Raw genomic sequence first — 16,003 nt, 5'->3', positions numbered from 1 at the left:
CCAGGAGAATGCAAGCTCTAGACCATATTTATATCAGTAGTTCAATAATGAATAAACAAATGAATGAACAAATGAGTGAAAGCTTTGATGTAGGCCATTTTATCATATTCCAAATTAGGCATTATAGTTTTCTGAAGCATTTGTGATAGGTATAAGTATCAAAAGGTAACATAATACTGAGTAAATAAGAATCAAATCAGAATGTAGAAACAATCTACATTTGTGTTGAGAATGAATACACAGGCTTTCTCTAAATCTTTCAGAATTTACACTGTTAAATATGAGGTATTCCAAAACTATTGTTAGAACAGCAACTGAAAAACTAATGTAAATAAATATCTATTGAGCATCTACTGGTTAAAAGTGACACATTAGATTCATCTCACAGTACTAAAAATATAATTATATGAAAAAACAAGAAATAAACAAATCCTAATAAAAGGCAAACTGTAGGTGATGCAATAGCTGTCTTAAAAATGTTCTCATACTCAGGAAAAGAATGAAATGATGTATTAATAATGAGAAGGGACATCAGATTATAACTCTTGGTAGAGCCTACTGTTTGCTGAAGGCTTAAAGGGTGAGTATGATTTGAACAGAGGCAGAAGTAGAGAAATGGTATTCCAGGAAGAAGAAACAGCGTATTAGAGATATATTAGTATAACATCGTTTACTATAGTTAAGCCTTAGCAGTGGTCTGATGACGTAGGAAAGAAGGCTTCTTGAGAAAAGGTACAAATGGTAAAGATATGGTCACATTAGGGACGTATCTTCAGAAATGCTATTATACCTGGAGTATTATACCTGGAGCATCTTTGCATATGATTCACTTTGGAGCTACCATACTTGGTGACTGAAAAACAATTTACTGAACATAATCTGTAATGACACTCCCTAAATTTGGGGACAAAAAGCAGATTGGCTCAGAGAAAAAGAGTTGAGATATTTTTTGATTGTGCCATAAAGTACAAGATTAACAGGAGATAATTTCATTCAAGATAGAGCAGGCCTTGATATTTAAGCAAAGCATTCGAAATAGCAACCCACTAACTGAAGGAAGGCAGGCATTACAAACACATGCTCAGAACATAAAATGCTCACAGGGATAGTTAGCACTACTCTCCATGGGGGCAGCTTCATTTGGTTGGTCTTGCAAATTTACAGTCAGTGCTTCCAAGCAATAAATTCATTAAAACCAGGAAATTGCTTAATTAGTTTAAAGTGACAAACACTTCTAAAAATAAATGTTTGAACTACATGGATTCTAGACAAATTTATCACAATCAGAACTGTTACAGTCTATCTATAATGACTAGAAAATTAATTCACAATAATAACATATCAAATTATATGTTTCTTAACTTTTTTTCCTCCAAAATAAAGAGCGTTGAATTTCACCCTTTCTCACTTCCAGTGGTTGCATCATTTTAAGAGCACACTATTTTCCAACCTCCTTTGTCCTCTTCTTTATTGTTCCAAAATGTATATAGATGTAATTGTGGATTATTATACAATAGGGGCACTCCTGTGTGTTTTAAGAACCTCATATAGAGTCTAGTCCAATTGCAATGTGTTAAAATTACTAAACCTCGACACTTTTTAAAAAGTGTATAAAAATATACACATTTATGCTTCATTATAGGCTGTTTTGCAAGAAAAAAAATCATACTTTATTAACATACTAAGTAGAGGAAAGTTGTATTATCCTGATGTACATTTATTTTAGAAAATTAAAGAGCACACGAGTATTGAAATAACTAGATGTTATTACCACAGAAGATTCCCACTTCTAAGGCCCTCAGATCTCCCTTCACAATCATGCACACTTTCAGAGGGCTTGATCCCACCCCACCTCCAGAAATTTTCAGTTGAATTTGACGTAGCAAATACAGCCAATGAGACACAGATTCAAGTTGCTTCTGGCACACAAATAATGAATAAGACCAATCTAGAGTAGAGGAAACAAGAGTACCCTACGTATATCAGAATATCAGAAACCTAGCGTAAATACAATTAGTATATTCAACTTTAGAAAAAATAATTATCGTGTAGTAGATTCCTCATCTTTCTAGAATTTAAGATACCATTTTTACCTTCTTCCAGGATCACCACTAGGAAGCAGAACTTGGCTAAAGGAAAGGGCATGAAGCCATAAAATTGCAATAATTTGCTTCTCTTCCCATCCCCAAAAACCTTTTCCAGGAGAGGTCTCTAGTTCAGTCACAGATCTTTTCTGCTAGTGCCTCCTCATGGACGTCACTGAGCAGTAGCCACATTAATTATTCTCACCACATAAATCCCAGATCGATTATACCCACATCATATTAATACATGGCCATCAACTTTAAGTCCTAAAGCAGTTTGTGGAAGATTTCAAGTATTGAGTTTTAATTGGGGAATATTTTGAATAAACAGCAACCTTAATGATTCACTTGGACATAGCATATTTTTACGTTAAAAATATCTTTCTAATTGGGTTCTAAATAGATAATTTGAAATGTATGTTAATTATTACCAGGTTATAATAGTGTTTCTGAAAGGACATCTATTGTCCACATAAATATAAAAAAAAATTCCTTATGATCAGTATAATTTCAGTTAATCTAAAGTAAATTAATGGTAATAGACACACAGATAATAGAAGAAAATGTATTTCTTGCTTTTGAAGTTTTCTAACCTGAATTCATTCAGTACTTAATTAGCAATAATTGTATTCATTATAAATTATATTACTTATTGAAAGATTTTTAGGTGTTTGATTATCATAAAGCTTTTAGAGGGTTACTTTCCTGACACTGATATTCAGAGAACACATGTATAAACCACATTTGTAAAATCACCAAGAAATTCTCAGCAAATACAAAGAATTGTTCAGGAAAAAAAATTCTCCTAGAATTATTTTTACGCTTTGTATATAAAAGTAAAAATAAATGAAACATTTTAGCAAACTCTTAGTTTTAGAAAAAGATCATATATTTACTTACAAGAAATCTAGAAGTCAAAAGAATGAAATTCCATCACCATCCTGCAAATTAACAACAATGAAACCTAAGACAATATTATTTTACTCAGCCCACTTAATTGAACAAGACAAAAAAATGATTATATGATCTATGACTCAATAATATGCATTTATATCATTGATAGTGGTAAATAATAATGGTAACAATAATAACAATAATATTATATCCATTCTTTCCAAAGGTTAAACTGAGGCATGCCATAAATCTACTTTTTCTTTTTAAGTGCTATTCTTTCATGTATTTACCATTTCAAAATGTCAAATTATTTACATGCATGCTGAGGAAAACAACCAGGAGATAAATGTAATAATTGAGAATAAAACAGTGGAATTGTATTCTGAACTAGTATTAACATATATTCAGAAATTCAAAATCACAGGGAAAATGATTTACCACATCATGTGGTTTTCCAGCAAGCTTTTACAAGTCATATCTGGATACTAAAAAACAATCTACAGCCTTTCAACCACTACTGATGTAGAATTTGTAGTTTGGATTGCAGTAAACCACTGGGGTGTTGCTTGATGTTAGCTCTGTGTTTTGACACTCTACCCAGATGCTCCAATTTTGCTTCAGTGAATTCAGAGCTGAGTTTGAATGCCTCGAAGCATGAGTAAAAAGAGTTATGGTTAAGGCAAGGTTGGAGTTGTAGTGAACCAGCATCACCTGCACTAATTTGCAATCCTAGAACTGTGAAACAGCATGGTGGTCTTGATTGGACACTCATATGGCTACAGATAATATGGAACATATACTATGAATTTGGATGTTTGTCTCTCGCTTGCTCTTACCATCTTTTCCACATCATAATTGCTCAGTGTACAATAATTTTATAATAAAAGTAATAAATTCTATGGAAAGATTTGTATTTTCATAGCAGCAATCTTTTGTCAGGAGGTTGTCTGAAAGGCATATAAATGTGTTTGTGTCTGTGCTCATAAATGTATAATGTTAACATCCTTATATTGACCTACATATATTATCATAATATTTAACATTGGGTTTTGTTAAAGTTTTGTCTCCTTTTTCCATGGAACTTATTATGAATATGATAATACACGAAGCATAACTTCCTAGATCTTTAATCTAGGAGGAGTCTCCAACAATAAGATTAGTTTTAAAATGGATAGCAGCTTTTGTTCAAGCTACATGTCAAGATACGTGACAGAGTTAAATAATACAATTGGAAAGTTAATAACAGAAGGGGGAGGCATTAAGAAGCAAAGAAAAGATAGAAAATTCGTGTTTTCAGCTGAGATCTGTGAGGAGGAGGAGAGTAATCTGAGTAGAGAGACATAAGAACCCTCTATAGTTAACAGAACCTGAAGAGAAATTGATTTAGAAAGAATAGGGGCATAATCATGGTGTTGAATAGTGCATTCAATAATGAGCCTGATTCTTGGAAATGCTGATATGAAGGGGGCGGGGCAAAAACTCTGAGAGTGACACATGCCATAATTTCTTCAGAAATAGAACTACTCCTCATACCTAATAAGAATAGTCTACATGCAGCTTCAGAAACTATGTTGAGTATTAAAATCGAGGCAAGAATTGAATTTAGAAGTCAGAAGGATACATAACGGTGAGGAAATTTCAAGAGAACACTAAAAGCAATAGAAACATGCCACAAATCAGAGTCAATAGCAATGTTAGAATGTGAAGATAATATGATCATCTTTGGTGGAAGGCAGCTTGATATAGCTCTATATTTTGCAAAGATGTCAATTAAAAAGTCCCCAAGAACAGGAGAAAATAAATAAAATAATTTGAAAGTATAGACAGTTTGAACTTATTATAAAAATTAGGAAATGGTGATGCTTTAATGACAGCATATGTTTTAACAAACATCAAGGAGAAAGTTAAAATGTCTCAGTAAAATCATTTTTGATACCAAAATCTTTGCTTTCATAGTCAAACGAAACAGTGATCTTTAGTAGCAATCCAGCATAAGACACAGGTGAGGGTATTCTCCACCTCATCTGGGAGGAGGTGGGATGGGTGTGGAAAGCCACAGAACTCTCACCTTTACATGCTATAACATATTATCAGTCCCACAGGTGAGGGTGTTCTCCACAGTCCTGAAGGTTGGGAGTAGGTGGGATGGGCGTGGAAAGCCACAGAACTCTCACCTTTACATGCTATAACACATCATCAGTCCCTCTGTAATTTTTCCTTGAGTTTCCTATTCTCACAAAGTATTCTTCTGACTTATCACACCACCTCTCAATTCCTCTCCCTTTTCTGGTCTCCTATGTTTCATGCCTTCTATAGAGGTTTCTTCCAGCATGTCGACATGATTGAGTTGACCAGCTTCTTCAGAATAACCCTTGGCTGTTCTCAGTGTATACTGTACTTTTGTATGCAAAGGAGATAAGTAGTGTTTTCTGATTTTGTCCATTTTACACCTTCCCAGGGACTCAAATTCTCTAACTAAACCCCGCCACCACACAGTCATATATACATACACGTCTTCTCCTCTGACCAGTTTGTTAAACCATATGGCAGGAGAGAAATGAGATAGCCTGTGTATGGTGACTCAACATAAATAAATTGTTCTTGGCCAATACTGCAAATATATATATTCACTGAGTCTAAAACATGCCAAGAGTGTACTTTAAATTTTATTATTCTAGAGTGAGGCACTTGGAAATTAGCTTATTTAAATTTATATTGTGTTCCAGAATTATAATGCCTAACCTTTTGGCAGATAAGAATTGATTCAGTGGGAACATTAGTGAAACAGAGAAAAGAGCACAATCTTTCTGGGGTCTGCTATTTGTCTCAATTGCTTAGATTGTTTCCATTTTTTAAAATTAACAGAATGGTGTCTGGCATCTGTTAAATATAACTCTGACAAACAAGAAGACTTGACTAAAAGAAGCTGGCATGTAGATTGAATGCCGAATTCATCAGGGGCAACTACATCTCATTTAGATGGCATTATGCCTTTATCAGCTCGACTTCCCATTTTAGGTACCTATAACTCCATTGTCTTAATTTTCAATATTAAATTGTCCTTAGATTCTGGTCTCTTATGCTAACCCTTCACACTATTGGCCTCCACGGCTAATCATTCTCCAAACTTACTATACCCGTCTGACGAATTTCCCACTCATCCATTTATTTATTTATTCACCTTCGTGTGCACCTCTGAATTAGGCATGGGGAGTGGATAAAATGACATCTTCAAGGAGACCGGTCAAGATGGTATAGAATAGCGGTCCTCAACCTTCTCTGCACCAGAAACTAGTGCTTCCATAAGAATCTAATGCCTGATGATCTGAAGTGGAACTGAGGTGGTGTTGCTAGCACTGGGAGGGGCTGCAAATACAGATGAAGCTTTGCTTGCTCACTCACCACTCACTTCCTGCTGTGTGGCCTGGTTCCGGGAGTTAGGGACCCCCAGCATAGAAGGTAGAGGTTGTGTGTGCCTTCTCTCATGACCACACCAAAATTATAACAAAACTACAGAGCAACTAGCATGTGGAGTCACCCAAGTTCTAGCTGAACAGAAGCCTCCAACTAAGGATAAAAATAAGAGGTCTCCCTAAACCCGTAGGAGGAGCAGACATGCAAAACAGCCCATTCCCACAACCGTGCATGGTGATTGAGAATAGGGAGGGCTATTTCGGTTGCAGAGACCCTTTCCCGACCTAATGAGTGAGGGGTCCTGGCCCCACACTGGGCTCTGCAGCACAGGGTTCCAGTGCCAGGAAATGAAGTTTCCATAACCTCTGGCTGTGAACCAGCTGAGGGGGAGGCTGAGTGAGACAGAGGGCTGTGGAAGGAACAGATTCCCTCTTAAAGGGCCCACACCTGGACTTATTCACTGAGGAACTGGCTCACTCTGAACTCCAGTGCTGCGCTAGCTGCTTGAGGAGCACTATGGACATATAGGGAGACATTGACTTGTCCGGCTTCAGGGCAAGGACAGGAGGGGAGGCTTTCTCCCAGACAGAAGCTCTGGCAGTATCCATTATTTCTTTGTTGAGCCCTACCCTGTCCCTGCATGCAGATGCAGGAACCGCCATAGCTAAGTCGCCAACAATCTGGATAACACAGGTTGCTCTGCCCAGGGGATTCCCTGAGACTCCGCCTCTCCCAACTTGTGGGCCCACCCAAACCACATCTACTGGTTTATTCCATACAAATACTTGTCTTGGCTCTTGCTGCGGGCTTTCCTAAAATCTCTCAAAGACATACAAAACAGAGAAGCAGCATCTAGCCTCAGTGTGCCCTATACCACTTGTTGAGCAGCTCCAAGCCCCATCTAGCAGCAGCTGGCCTCTTTTTCTGACTTGGCCCCTTGAGGTACCCATAGGCCCAGCACAGGTGGCAGCCATCTGTGGATTACTTGGTGCCTTTTACCAGGTGGCCCCAGAGATGTACAGGCTGTGGCTAAACTTGGTCTGCAGCTGGACCCCCTCCCAGGACTGTGCCACTGGCCCCATAGGACACCAACTACATAAAGCCACTCTACTTGGGAGTCTCACCTAATAGACACAGGGAGGCAGCCAAAATGAGGAGACAAAAAAGCATGTTCCATGTGAAAAAAGAACAAAGCTCCAGAAAAATAATTCAACAAAATGGAGACAAGCAATCTACCAGATGGAGAGTTCAAAACACTGGTTATAAGGATGCTCAATGAACTTAGGGGAAGAGTAGATAAACTCGGTGAGAATTTCAACAGAGTTAGAAAACATAAAAATGGAGATGGAAAACATAAAAAGAAAACCAGTCAGACATGAAGAAGTCAATATCTGACATAAAGAGTACATTAGAGGGAATCAACAGCGTGGATGAAGTGAAGGATAAAATCACCAATATAAAGATTGAGGCAGTGGAAGACACCTAATCAGAACAGCAACAAGAATAAAGAATTCAAAAATAATGAAGATAGTTTAAATAGACCCCGGGACAACATCAAGCATAAAAATATTCTCATGATAAAGGTACCAAGAGGGAGAAGAGAGAGCAAGAAATTGAAAACCTATTTCAAGAAATAATGATGGAAAACTTTCCTAACCTGGTGAAGGAAATAGACATACAATTCCAGAAAGTTCACAGATTCCCAAACAAGATAAACCCAAAGAGACCCACGCCAAGACACATCATCATTAAAATGTCAAAGGTTAAAGATAAAGAGAGAAACTTAAAAGCAGCAGGAGAAAAGCAATTAGTTACCTACAAAGGAGCTCCCATATGATCCAGCAATCCCTCTAATGGGTATTTACCCCAAGGACTTAACCCGTATCCAAAAAGATATTTGCACACCAATGTTCATAGCAGAATTATTCACAGTGGCCAAGACATGGCAGCAACCGATGTGTCCTATGATAGATGATTGGCTAAAGAAGCTGTGGTACATCTATACAATGAAATATTACTCAGCCATAAGAAGAGATGAAATACTGCCATTTGTGACAACATGGATGGACCTAAAGTTAATTATGCTAAGTGAAATAAGCCAGACAGAAAAAGTTGAAAATCACATGATATCACTTATATGTGGGATATAAACCTAAAAGCAACAAATGAGCAAGACAAACAAACATAGACTCATGGACATGGAATATAGACTAGTGGTTACCAGAAGATTATATACTAGTGGTTACTAGTGGGGTGGGGGAGGAGGAGGGATGTAGACAGGGTACAGGGATCAAATATAGGGTTTGGGGGGGTGAAGTGGGTAAAAAGGATTAAATATATGGTAGCTGAAGGAAACTGGACTTTGGGTGGTAAAAACACAATAGAATATACGATGTCAAATAATAATGTACACCTGATAATTATATAATTGTATTAACCAGTGTTACCCCAATAAACTTAATTAAAAATTAATAAAAATAATGCAAGTGAGGGTAATAAAAGTAGTTAAGGAGAAGTTTCAGTTTTAGATGAAATGACTAGAAAAGTTCTCCTTGAGAAGATTAGATTCAAATAAAAACCTATGCAAAGTGAAAGAATGTTTTAAGCAGAAAAACAACATGATCTTGCTTCCATTTTGACAGGATTATTCTGGTAGTAGGTTGAGAATAGCCCGGATGTAGGGGCAGGGAGAACAGAATCAGTAAGATCTATGAAGAGGCTATCCTGTTCGTCTAGGAAACATGCTGGTGGCCATGGAGTGATGAGGAGTGATGAGGAGTTTTTAAATGTGTTTGGTATCTTATTGTGGTTTTGATTTGCATTTTCCTAATAGCTAGCAATGTTGAGCATCTTTTCATATCTTTGTTGGCCATTTGTATGTCTTCTTGGCAGAAGTGTCTGTTCAGGTCTTCTACCCATTTTTTGAATAAATTGTTTTTTTGTCGTTATTGAGTTGTATGAGTTCTTTATATATTTTGGGTATTAGGTCTTTATCAGAGGCGTTGCTTGCAAATATATTTTCCCATTCAGATGGTTGTCTCTTTAACTTGTTGATGGTTTCTTCTGCTGTGCAGAGAAACTAAATTTTAGTTTGATGTAGTTCCATTCATTTATTTTTGCTTTTACTGCCTTGCCTTTGTGGTCAAATTCATAAAATCCTCTTTAAGTCTAAAGTCCTTGAATTTAGTTCCTATGTTTTCTTCTATGCATTTTATTGTTTCAGGTCTTAGATTCAGGTCCTTAATCCATTTCAAATTAATTTTGGTGTGTGGTGATAGACAACAGTCTAGTTTCATTCTTTTGCAAGTGGCTTTCTAGTTTTCCCAGCATCATTTATTGAAGAGGCTTTCCTTTCTCCACTGTATGTTTTTGGCTTTTTTGTCAAAAATTATTTGCCCATATAAACATGAGTTTATTTCTGGACTCTCAAGGATATAGACCTAAAAGTAACAAATGAACAGGACAAACAAACAGAGACTCGTGGACATGGACAATAGACTAGTGGTTATCACAGGGTAGGGGAGAGGTAAATGTGGTAAAGGGGGTCAAATATGTGGTGACAGAAATAAATCTAACTATGGGAGATGAATACACAATGTAAATATATATATGCCTTATTGCTAAAATGTACAGCTGAAACTTTCTGGATTTCATTAACTGATGTTGTAAAAAAAAAAAACAAAAAAAAATTTAAAAGTTAAATAAATAAAATAGAAGAAAACTAAATGTCAAAAAAGGTATTTGGAAGGTAGAACCTAAACATTTTGTTGACCAACTGACTCTTGAAAGAGAAAAAGAAATATAAAGCCAAAATTTTCAGCCAAAGCAATTATAAAACTAGAAAGATAGAGATATCTTTAACTGAGTTGGAGAAGACTGAATGATGAACAGGTTGGGTAAGGCAGGGTGAGAATTTTCAAATATCAATTTGCCTGTTAAGTTTATTAACTAGATATTTATGTGAAGATGTCAAGTAGGCAGCTGAACATACAAGTGTAGATTATGAGCAGATGCTTTGGATTGAAATATAAATTTGGGAGTCATCAGCATTCAGAACTCATGGTACTGGAAAAAATCAATTACTTGCTGTTATGAAAACCAAAAATGGATTTTTTAAGGTTTATTTCTCACTGCAGGCTGCCTTACTCTACCTGACACTGTTTAGGTCAATAGTAAACCTGATAAGACCATTTTTGCTGGCATGATGAGGACAAAATCTTATTGAGATTGGCAAAAGGTAAAATGGTGGAAGAGAAATTAGAGTCAGCCAGTGTAGGTAATTATCAGGTAGAGTTTTTCTTGATACAGAAACGAGTAAAATAAGGTAAGAATAGGTAATACATATGAAAAATACTATCATTTTTGATACTCGTGATGATATAGTAGAGGGGAAAACACTGAAGATAAAAGAGCGAGGAGGATTGCTAAGATATGTCCTTGAGCAGAAGAGAGGCTGGAATTTTGTGTATTAGTGGAGTGTAGGTCCATAGAAATGGGAAGAAAACAGCACGCAAGGGAGTAGATGAAGGTAGGTGAAAAGATGATATGATGAGAGCTATTATAAATTTGCTTCTAAATACTTCAGTTTTTTTCAGTTATAGAAAAAAAGTTTAAGTGTGGCTAATGGAAAAAAACTTGAATTGGACCTTGAATATGCTTTACGTTAGAATAAATGGAAAAGAGATAAGTTCATTACAACTGGAAAATAGAAGTAAAGGTACAAAAGTAGAATTAGGCAAAGCACATCCAGGAAACATTGAAAAGGTAAGTTCACCTGGTCTAGACTTCTTGTTGGGGAGGAGTGAAGGGTAAGGAATACAGATAAAATTTAGGTAGTTTATAGAAAGTTCTTGGAGATCAGCTTGAATTTCCAATATGAGAACTTAAAAGAATGCTTTAGGAAGCAAAATATCTGAGTTCCAAGCTTGGTTCTATTTCTAGTTTTCACTGTATGTCTCTAAAGTTAGCTGGATAAGGTAAACGTCAAAGTCATTTTCAGCTTACAATTCTATGATGTTACTTTAACTTGCTCCATGACAATAAAAATCTACTGCAGTTTTTGAGTAGTGTAAAATTATAATTATAATTTATATTTGTTGAGTTTGCCTGAAAAAAAAAAAAAGTTGTAGCTCCCATTCCTTCTCATTCTGGTGAAATCATCCTCATTTCTCATTGGGAAACCACTCTTCTTCTACTCTCATTTAATTAGTTCAGTTCTAGAGAAGAGCATGTGACCCATATTAGCTATTCTGTATTTTCAATTCTTATTACAATTGTGCTATAGCACAATAATTAGACATAAAATGTTCACTTCTCCTGATGAAATGTGATGGTTTCTAATGTATCTTATAAATATAATTGCTTTCAAAATCATTTTTTAAAAGTAGATGAAGTAGGCAACTATTTTTACGGGAGAGAATGTAGCATAGTGGATAAAAATTATAGGCCAGACAGTGATTAGAAGCATGGAACCAGGTAGACTAGGATTCAAATCTCTGCTACATTGCTTATTACATAGCTGACCTTGAGAAAGTAACTTATCCAACCCCCTCACTGATAAAATAGTCATAATACTACATCTAGATTGATTAGTCTGTGAATGAGGTAATCTATGTAAAATGGTTAGAGTAGGATCTGACACAGTTGAGTGCTTGCTTAGTGCTGCCTTTTTACTACATTACTGGATAGATGATAGGGATGCTCTAGAAACTAAATCCTCATGGAAGCAGACATGTACATGAAGCTAATTGAAGACAAACTCTGTGGAGCTAATTTTAGGTCTTCAGGAATTTTTCATGAAACCATAACTATCTTGAGAAGCCGTCACCCACTGAGCCTCCATAAGACACCAACAAATTAGAACAAATTTATTTCCTCATTGCTTCCAAAGACGGATAAAGCCTGCGATTTGGTAGCAGGGAAGGGGAGAAGAAATATTTGAAGCATATGTAGACATGAAAGAGGTGCCACATAGAAAACCTCTGAGTAAGAGGAAGCATATCGCTCGTTGGAGGTGGGGGTGGGGGGAGGCAGGGACATGGGGGAGAACAAGAAAATGTCAAAAGGGAAAATAAAAGATTGGAAAATCAATTGCAAAATTACTTATTTTAAATAAGTTAACATAGTATCAAAATAAGTAATTTACAGGTAGATACATGTGCCCTATTCTGTGGATAATTTGGTATATAAAAATCTACCATTGAAATTGATAAATTTGGGAACCATTGTTTGTCTTATTAAAAATATCCCACATTACACAAAATGGTTTAACCTCAGGGTGCTTTAATTTATTAAATTTCCCAAAGCTTATTCAGAATAAAATTCAATGGTTTAAAAATAATGTGTATATACTGCCTTTCAGATAATCTTTGCTATTGAAAATAAGTGATAATACATTATTAGTTTCTTGTTAGTCTGAGAGTCATAGAAATCTTCTTTATGTTAAAAATATAGTTTTGTTGAATTGTGTCTCATATACTTCATTAGCTCTTCTACGAAAGTGGAAAGAACATTGTGTTTGGTGATAAAATAGCTGAATAAGTAGTGGGAAATACTTTAAATATTGTAAGCTTCACTATTCTAACCTGAAAGATTATTATTATTAGAACATTTTCTAATTGCTTTACCAGTACATGTTTACCAGTACAATATAATACTTATAAAAAGAATTCGTACAATGTTGTGTTGTGGTCATGGGCTTTGCTACCATATCCAATTGGAAACAACAATAGAAAAGCAATTTTTGACTTGAGGCAGATCACATGACCTAGATGTATGCTTTTTTTTCTTTATTGATTATCTACAAATTAGCTTTATACATACAACCTGAGAGGGAGTTTGTGAAGTTTATCAAGGTAATATTTATAAACTTCCCTGAAATCCCTAGTTGAAAGAGAAAATGTCATGTAACATTGCTTGTCTAAAAATGAGACCTTTTGTAAGCCTTAATTATAATTTTAAATTTCTTTACTTTAAGGAATGTGAATCAATCAAATATAATGAGCGATGACTATTTGTACACTGTAAGTTTTTAAGGCCAAGAGTTACTCTTTTTATTTTTCTTCTTCCACAGCATATCATTGTAAATAAGTTAAAATTGTTGCAAATGATGATGATAATAGTATTAGTGGCACCAGTCATAGTAATAATAATAATACTATAATTATCTAGATCATGGCATATACCACTACTCTTTCTGGGAATCATTAAGTAGCGGGTTCATGGTTTACTTATAGGGCCCAAGGCACAGCTCAGAATTTTTTTAAAAAAGCATTAAACTTGGCTACATTCAAAGAAGCCAGGATCTGAAGTAGGAGGCAGGAACACAGATAGTGGGACAGTGATTTAATTTATATATATTTATATATTATTATTATATATTATATGTTATATATTATATATAATTATATATTATTTATATATTATATATTTTATATGTATGTTATTTTTTAAAAACTGGAGGTGCAGTAGGCCTATCTTGATGATCCTGACCTTCAGGTATAATAATACTTGGGAGGTTTAAGTTTCCTGCCCTTGTTAATAAAGTTTATTCTTATTATTGAATAGAATTACCTTATTTATTTAAGATCCAGTGATATCCAGTCAGAAATTCAGTAACATGCCTTGGTGTGACTGGGGTATTTGGGGGGAACATTCTAAAATTATCAGAGATATAAATCATGTTCTATAGATTCATGTCTGAATATCCAGCACCTAGTACAGTGTATGACATACACAACGATAAATACATGTGGACAAATGATGTATCTCATCTTTTGCCATCTCTGTCTTCTGTTGGCTGAATTAGGCCATGCAGAGAGGGACTTTTTTCCTCTAATTTTTTCTTAGATTAATGTCTCCAGGTTTTTTTTTTTTATCTCTTTGCATGATAAACAATTTAAACAACTGTTTAGTTTTTATATATTTATAAATTCATTTGTATTTTTTCAGCTTTATCAAGATATAATTGACGTATAACATTGTGTGAGTTTAATGTGTACAATGTCTTGATTTGATACACATATATATCGTAAAATGATTATTACAATAAGGTTATCTAACACATCTATCCATCACCTCACATAATTACAGTTTGTGTGTAAGTGTGTGCATGGTGAGAACATTTAAGATCTACTCGTTTAGTGGCTTTCAAGCATATAATACAGTTTATTAACTATAATCACCATGCTGTATATTAGGTCTCTAGAATTTATTCATCTTATAACTTGAAGTTTGTACCCTTTGACCAACTTCTTCATTTTCCCCCAACCCCTAGACCCTGGAAACTACAATTCTACTCTCTCTGTGAGTTTGATGTTTTTAGAAGTTTTTAGATCCACACATAAGTAAGATCAAATGGAATTTATTTGCCTTTCTCTGTCTGACTTATTTCACTTACCATAATGCCCTTAAGGTCCATCTGTGCTGTAGCCAGTGGCAGAACTTCCTTCTTTTACGTGGCTGAATAATATTTTGAATGATATTCAGAATATTTTAGTGGAATAATAATCTGTTTATATTCAGAATATATATATATATAATATTTTCTTTATCTACTCATCCATCAATGGACACTTAGATTATTTCTTTATCTTCGCTATCGTGACTAATGCTCCAATGAATGTGGGGTTGTAGAAATCTCTTCGAGATAGTGATTTCCTTTCTTTCAGATGTATGTCCAGAAGTGGTATTGCTGAACTATATGGTATTTCTGTTTATAATTTTTGAGGAACATCCATACTGTTCTCCATAGTGGCTGCACCAATTTTTATTTCCACCAAAAGTGCATAAGTGTTTCCTTTCTTCTTCATCCTCGTCGATATTTGTTATTTCTTGTCTTTTTGCTGATAGCCATTCTAACAGACATGAGGTAGTATCTCATTGTCGTTTTGATTTCCATTTCCCTTATGATTAGTAATGTTCAGCACCTTCTCATGTACCTGTTTTCCATTTGTAAGTCTTTGGAAAAATGTTCATGTAGGTCCTCTCCCATTTTTTAATCAGATATTTTTTGCTATAGAAGTATTTGTATAATTTGGATGTTAATCCTTTATCTGATATATGATTTACAATTATTTTCTCCTACACTGTAGGTTGTCTCTTTGTTCTGTTGTTTCTTTTGCTGTGCAGAAATTTCTGGTATTTAGATTACATTGTGGAGTACATATATAATTTACTGTCCAAATAAATACACTTTTAAGAATGTGAAAGAGTATAAGTGTCAGTTGTGCCAAGGCAACAGGCATCCTTTCTGCATCTAATATAATTATCTTAACTGTATGCGCTGAGATGACAGGATAGAATGTGCCTTTTGCTACTCTTCCCCAATGTTTAATGAAAGTAGATTTGTTCCTAAATCATTCTTTCTAAATGGATTTTATAATAATTGAATGGTACTTTAACTGCACTAAAAGATCTTGCTATTTAAAGAAATCGTATGGAGATTCCTGTTGCAAATTGGATAATGGTAATTCTCCCCACCTCAAATTTCTCTTTTGTAAGCATTGTTCTAGGTTGAACAGCTCTTAGTACATCTGTATAATAATCAGTGTCTGTAAAGAATATATGTTAACTAATTTCTTGACAATATGTTCAAAGTCATCTTTTACTCT

Source organism: Pteropus alecto, unplaced genomic scaffold, assembly GCF_000325575.1.
Source record: "Pteropus alecto unplaced genomic scaffold, ASM32557v1 scaffold24, whole genome shotgun sequence".
NCBI classification, from domain to species: Eukaryota; Metazoa; Chordata; class Mammalia; order Chiroptera; family Pteropodidae; genus Pteropus; species Pteropus alecto.
The sequence above is the reverse complement of the archived record's forward strand: the minus strand, read 5'-3'. Positions refer to the sequence as shown.